The sequence below is a fragment of the Vollenhovia emeryi genome, unplaced genomic scaffold (genome assembly GCF_000949405.1).
Source record: "Vollenhovia emeryi isolate VEMERY1.0 unplaced genomic scaffold, V.emery_V1.0 DF939122.1, whole genome shotgun sequence".
NCBI classification, from domain to species: Eukaryota; Metazoa; Arthropoda; class Insecta; order Hymenoptera; family Formicidae; genus Vollenhovia; species Vollenhovia emeryi.
Window position 1 is genome coordinate 3,544,681 of NW_011967244.1, and position 7,128 is coordinate 3,551,808.

A 7,128-nucleotide genomic window follows, 5' to 3' on the forward strand; every position below is an offset into this window, starting at 1 on the left:
TCTCTCTCTCTCTCTCTCTCTCTCTCTCTCTCTCTCTCTCTCTCTCTCTCTCTCTCTCTCTCTCTCTCTCTCTCTCTCTCCCCCCCCCCGTCTGTCACCCTCTTCTTTCTCTCTTAAAGTAATTTGCATTACAAATTGCACTCCAAAAAATTAAACAAAGATTAAAACAAAACAGAAGTTGAAGTATATGAATATGGATTTTTATTTTTCACGTAACAAAGATAATAAATGCTCTACCGACTCTTTAGTTCGTGTGCCATTAGAGTTTCGACGGCACAGTAATTTAACTCGCAAAGAACAACATTTTTGCGTAACGAGATATCTCATTCGATCTCGTACGGTTCGGGGAAAGAAGCAGTGTTCTACTTTGTTTTCTCAGACGGAAATATTTAATAGGAAATCGTAAAAGCTCAAAGGAAATATTCGCGATGAGGGCAGATAAGAGTGCGCGGTATGTGCGAGCGTGTGCTTTTCGCAACGTCAATTTCGGCGACGCGTTTCACGCCGCCGAGGTCCCGCGAAAAGGCGGGTAATGAAAGCCATGCGTTTCTAATCTCAAATACGTCCTCTTGTTCTCGAAGACGAGACACTTCGCGAAGAGAGTCGCCCGTGGACTCTTCTCTTTTCTCCCTGTTTTTTTCCCCCGTTTCCTTTATTTCGTAAAGTCTTTTTTTATCCTTACCGGACTATCTTCGGGGTAAAGACGTCCGAGTCGGATTCTATTTACGTTATTTGCGTCAACCCGGGAGATGATCCTGCAAAAGTACTCTCGGGCGACAGTCTATCCCGTCCCTCGCGGCCGAATCAAATTGACGTTTATACATCGCCGAGAAATTCCGGGTTATCATAACAGCGAGGTCCGAGGGAAGCTCGGCGCGAAGAGAATACAGTACTTTATGCAGAATCCGCTGGTCGTCATGCAGATTTTATTAGTTCCCTTTATCATCCGCATCTCGACGAAGATAGGAAGGAAAGCTGGGGTGAGGAGAGACGACGAGAGAGGAGAACTGCGGAAGAAGACAACGGGAGGAAAGTCTCTTGGAAGATTCCAGTCCTCCCCGCTTGGAAACGCGAAATAGCACCGGGACGGGGAAAAAGGAGAAAGAGGGGGGAGGGGGGGAGCGGTCGTTTCCGCTTGCGTTTTCCCGGAGAAAGAGCCGGTTGGTCGTCGTCTCGAGAACGGTGGCCGCGAAAGGGAAAAATCCGGGAAGAAGCGAGGAGGCGACGCGTCGATAACGCTGGAAAAACGTAAAAGGCGCTGCGCGGAGAAAGAACCGGCGGATCGAGGCGAGACGAGGAGAAGGAGGAGAGGAAAAAGGCAGCTGGGTTGGCTGGCGAGGGAACGGAACGGAAAGATAGATAGATGGATACAGAGGGGGAGAGAAAAAGCAAGAGGAGAAGAAAAAGAGACAGCGGGAGGGATAGAGCCGGGACGGAGATATAGGAAAGAACGAGGGAAAGGGGAGGTTGTCTCTCCCTGTCGTTGGGGTGAGAAGGAAGTAGAGAGGGAGAGAGAAGGAGAAAGAAGGGTAGCGTATAACCGTAGAAGCGAAGGGGCCACGAGAAAATAGCGTCTTAGGCGTGGGGGGAAGAGGGAATGAGTAAATGGAACCAACGCGCGCGGCGAAAGAGGGAAAAGGCTGGGAGAGGGGTGAAAGGAGGTGAGCGGAGGGTCGTGGAAGAAGCGATGAAACGACCGAGAGACAAGAAAAAGGAGGGCGAAGGACGGTGAGGGAGACGGAACGACGGTCGTGAAATGGATGAGAAGGGCGAAGGAACGAGGAGAGAGGGAGAGAGAGAGTTGGAATCGAGAGGGGAGAGCGGGGAGAAGAATGAGGGTGGTAGAGAAGGTAGGGGGGTAAAACACGAAGAGCGAGTTCGTCTACTCCGCGAATGGCAGAGGGATAGACGGGGAAAAAGAAAAAGGATATGGCGTGGCAGGGAGGCGAGGTGAAATTGGACACAAAAAGCTCGAAGAAAAATTGAGATGAATCGTGGGAGGGAAGATGGAAGAGGGCGGTCGCCCCTCCTCTACCGCGCGAGAGGGGAAAAACCCGTGCTTCTTCGAGGCTGCGAAAGAAAATGCGAGCGTAAGGGATGAGAACCGGTCGCTAACGCTTCGCTTTTTCGATTTCTCTCTTCGATTTTCTCACGGTGCCCGCTATCTCTTTTCCCCTAATCTTAGCGACGGGCTACCTCTACCGCTCACAATAGAAATTTACGCTCACATTTCTTCCTCTTATTTTTTCCACGTGCACGAAATATACGTGGAATTATAGTTTTGATACAAGTTGAAATACTCTTTGGGAAATCTCGACTTTTTCCTTATAGCGAAGAGAATGGTGCCTGAAAAATCTTATCTATTCAATTAACTATTATGATTCAAATGAAATAATATTTGCTTGAAATGTAAATGTAAAACTACCTATTTTCGTGTAGTCGGAAAAATGAAATTTTACCTTTTCATATCTTCGGCCTGTTACCTTCCATATTTCAACAACATTAAAGCTCTGTATTTTAAATTATTAAAAACCTTAGAATTCTGAAAATAGAATATTACACCTTCATAAATATCTTACATTATTTTGTCACAGTATTGTAATTAGATTACTCGTGCAGGGACGCTCATCTTATACAGTTGAATTCACTTCTCGCCGGCTCTTTCCCATTTTTTACGCTACTGCACGTTTTCAGTTTACAATCCCGTCTTAATATAATCTTTTAGATCGCGTAATTATAATTCCAATGTACAATTACCCATGGTCAGCGCTTGCTTGTTTTCTGTTTGCGAAAAATGCGATTTGCGAGATTGCATTCTCTGCTCTTCTCGCACACGCGCTCCTTGATCTCTGTGCCCAGACTCTCGGTTTACCGCCTCTCAGGAAAGCGGCGACTTTCTAACGCGCCCGAAAGATTAGCGTGCGAGCTAACCGGGCCCCTCTTCCCTCCTCCCCGTGAACGGTTTTTTTTTATTATCCTCCGTCGTTTCGGTGTCGCGTCCGCGCATCGAGGAGAGATGCGCCGTTTCCTTTCACCCTCTCGCGCTTTCGTTGCACACGCGGGATCGAGGGAAACGTGCCCGCGTCTCTCGCGATCGCGTTCCATCGTAAATTCACAATCTCTCCCGACGTTTTGTCGTCCGTGCCGTTGTCGTCCACGGTTCTTCGTCACCACCGGCGTGGCTTCCTCGCCGTTCCTCCTCTCGCGGGTTTCAGTGAAAGTGACAGGAAAATCGCTCGAGACGGCCGCCGCCGGGCCCGCAACTCCCCGGAGAAACCGGGCGATGTGTTTTAGATCCCAACGCGCGCGTAGCATCGAGACCGGAGGTAGTGCATTGAGAAAGCGTATCGATGGATGCGATCGATTCGTACTCTTTGTCATCTCAAATTTCCACCGAATGCGGAGACCCATATACCGAGTTAACATCTGGGTAATTTAAAAGTAGTTCCTTACCGAGAATACATACGATTTTTGTCCCACGATCTACTTCGTCTTTGAAATACGCGTATAAAAAATGTATTTACTTATATCGCACAGTTTTCAATATAAATAATAATTTGTTACAATTCGTTTATTGATCTCTCATGATTTGTTGTAAGATGCAATTTATAGCAAACGACAGAGAATATCAAGAAAAAATTTATATATATTTTTTTTTTTATTTAACACTTTTTTTATTCTCTCCGTCTCTCGTAAAGAGGGAAAATCTACTTTCTCAGTTTTGCATTTATTACCGTGGATAAAAATCCTACAATTACACGACATGCAGGTCTTCTTATTACATTGAAAAATCTAGGCAAGTATATCAACATGCTCGTTACGCTGCGTAAATTTTAACAGTTTACTAATTGCATTATCATAAATAATTATTTACTGCGACATACAGTACGCAGGAGTACCGTAAACTTTATACCGCGTTGAGCTCATCTCTCGCCGGCTACCCCGTCTCACTCCGTTTCTTCACGTTGCGTTGCATCCGGTTTTCTCCCGGTTCTTTCTCTCTCTCTCTCTCTCGTTCTCCGCGGCGGCTTTAATTGCGCGTCTTCCTTCTTTCACTCAATTATCCTCCTCAAATCAGCGCGGTTGGCCGTGTCGCAGGGGGCTTAAACAATGTTCCTCAAAACTAGGTGAGCCACTTTTACGCCGCGCGCCGCGATCGGATCGCGCTCGATCTTTCCGGCTATTCGCCCGCGCAGATTATTCCGTCGCGGGTAACACAAGCGGCGTGTGGAAACGAACGATAATCACGGAACGTAGGAGCCGTTCTCGCGACCTAAACGCCGCGGATCGTCCCGATTGCCGGAGTTTACACCGCAGACCTCTATACAAGGTGTCCCAGGAAGGAAGGTCAATATTCTGGGAGGCGATAGTGTTGGTCATTTTAAGCAAAAATGTTCGTACGGATATACGTCCCATTCCCCACTGAACGGCGGAATATAGTGGCCAGCACTTTTACGCGACACGACGAAAACGCGGTGCGTCTTTTCGAATTATTCTGCCCGCGAAGGGACGGGACACAAAGAGAAGGTAGTGCTTCCCGGCGACTGACAGAATTATCGTCACCGCTTTCAACTGAAAACTGATAAAAGCTGAAGCCCTTAAATGCCCACGCATGCACCCATTGAGCGGAGCCTTCGGGAGCCTACTTAGCGATATTTAATCTTGCAGGTGAAATAAATGTAAAAGGTTGGTTCACCCTAAAAAGAAACGTTGCCTGCGACGACCGGGTACGTTTATTTTCGTTTTATAAAATAAAAATACGACGATTACGCAATTATTAAGAGACCCGGCAGCCGAACGCGTTAAATGTCTCCATCTATCATTCCGTCGCTGTTTACAATATCTTTTTATCAACTATCTACGGCGTATCGATAAAAGTTAAAATCGGAGGCAGTGAGAACTCTGTTATTATCGGCATTGCAACGCTGCGTTTTCGCGCGTTCCTCCCCATTCCCCCGCTTCCAATTTGATAAAACTGCGGAGAGCGGTAGATCGCGCACAGTTGCGACATGACGGATTAGATGGGTCGGGGCGAGGGTGGAAAAGGAGGTCGAGAAATTAACGCGATCGATCGTCGTCGTCATTCCTTCCCGTTATCACGAATTTATCAGCGCGTCTTCGCGGTCGGCACGCCAGGTAACCCAATTTCGCGATATCAACGTGCGCGCGTACCTGTTACGCGACTCGCGTGTTGTCTATGTGCCGTGCGACACGCACGCGTAAACCCGCGCCGCGCGGGCACCAGGCGATCCGCGGCTTCTCGGTTTCGCGAGCGGTTTTCAGACGGACGCCGGTTTCTCCGGGGTGTCGGGGGAGCGTTGCGAAATGACGAGAGGCGTCCGATGGGTTTCGCCCAGTTTCGAAATGTCGACGCGGCTTAAAGCTCCGCGGGAAAAGAACCGAAGACGCTTAAGCTCCCCGTAATCCCGGCCCAATTAATTTATTTCTCTCTTCGAGTCGGGGCTGGGGACGGACACGGCGAATCGATTCGACCGGGATTAATTGAGCCACGTCGGGTAAAACGAGGCTCGCGAACTTTGGGAATTCCATTAGTCCTGTAATAGCAAACATTTGGGAACGTAGGTGGAAACCGGTGAATTTCGCCGGTCCGTTCGGACTGAAAGGCGCGGGCCGCGGACGTTTGTGGAATTTCGGAGGTTCGAGCGCGGGATCGCCGCTCGTGTCCGTTGTGTGATTTCTTGGCAATGATCGATCACGCAGGTGAAACAGCACGCGCGCGTGTACGTATACTCCGCGAGTGTAGATAGAGGTCGGCGAGGTAAGTGCGTCAGGTGCGCTCACGTACATTCACAATCGTGCGTTACCTGAGCGAGCGTTCGCAGGTGCGTCCACGTCGAGGGCCCTCGAAGGATAGCCGGAGAAACGGCAGATGGTACGAGCGTGCCGACCAATGGGACGTAAAAGGGGTGACGAAGGGCGACGCGAGAGCGAGAGCAGGGAAGAACGGAGTTCGGAAGACGGGGAGTTAGGTCGAGAGGAGCGAGTGTCTTTATTTCCGCTCTATTTGTGCGCGATAAAATATGATCTGAAGAAAAATTGGAAAGTCAACGTTTTACTGGGCAACGTAGCGTTTTTCGGTAAGCGCGAGTTGCCAGCTGAGGGAATTGAGGCGAGGGTTCGGTACCATTGAGAAATAGCGCGTAAAACGATTCTCGCGTTTAAAGAAAGGAAGAGAGTTTTCGCGCAATAATTGCCACGTAGGGTATAATAGGGCGTCCCGCGTTGGATCGAGGACGACAGGAGGCGAGATTTTCCTCGAGCGCGCGAGCGAGCGGACGAAAGGCGACGACGACGCCGGTCGAAACGAGCGCGAGTAGCAGGAGAAGGAGAGCCGGGAGAATGAGGGGAGAGAGAGAAGGCTGCAGAAGGCGCGAGCTTAAAGTTTCCCCGTTATCGGCGCGCGTCTAAGCAACTGATAAAAGACCGTGTTCCTACGGACAGATAACGTGCGGAATGGCCCGGTATAAAGAGTCATAGATAGAGGCAGATAAAGCACGGTCCACGGAACAGGTGAATGTCGCGACGTGGGCAGACCAACGCCCGAGCGTATTCGCGGCGCGTGCCGATCCGCCTTGGCGATTCTCCGCGCCCGATCGTCACGCGACCAGGCTCGAGCCGATTTATCGTCGCTCGCCTCCTCGGTCGCCGTTCGGTACGCGAAAGTGCAACTCCTTGGTTCCTTGGTGTTCCCGGCGCCCGCGCAACTCGCGGAAATAACGTTCTCCCCGCTGCGCGACCCCCCTTTCCCCCCCCCGACCCCCTTTCTTCCCATCCGTCGCTTCCGTTAGCCACGGGATCGCGCCGCATCCCGCACCGATCTTCTTCCCTCTTTCCCGTCCCCGTGTAACGTCTCTTCTTCCCCTCTTCGCTCCGTCTTATTCCTCTCGTCTCCTTCTCGTTTCCTGCCCCTTCCCCCTCCTCCCCCCGCGGCATGTAGAAAACCCCCTGTACCCCCATACCTTGCCCTGTCTCTCTCTCTCTTTCCCTGGTCGTCTCTCTTTCGCGCTCGCGCGGATACCCGCTCCCCCTCTCCCCCCCTTCGTGCGGTACATAAAACCTCTTGGAGATATCTTCTCCCGGCGGCCGTGGCGGAAAAAGAAACCCAAT

At 50.3% G+C, this 7,128-nt stretch overlaps 1 protein-coding gene across 2 annotated transcripts in view; it reads left to right on the forward strand.

The window, feature by feature from the left end:
- LOC105570012 (protein bric-a-brac 2) overlaps positions 1-7,128 on the forward strand; it is a 63,240-nt gene that overhangs the window by 18,420 nt on the left and 37,692 nt on the right. Inside the window, exon 1 of one of the 2 annotated variants that reach the window (XM_012026921.1) lies at positions 6,331-6,531. The exons of the other annotated variant lie outside the window; for it this stretch is intronic. The gene's annotated coding sequence lies outside the window, so the exon portion shown is untranslated. Of the gene's footprint in view, positions 1-6,330; positions 6,532-7,128 lie in introns of those variants that run through there. 2 annotated transcript variants of the gene reach the window in all.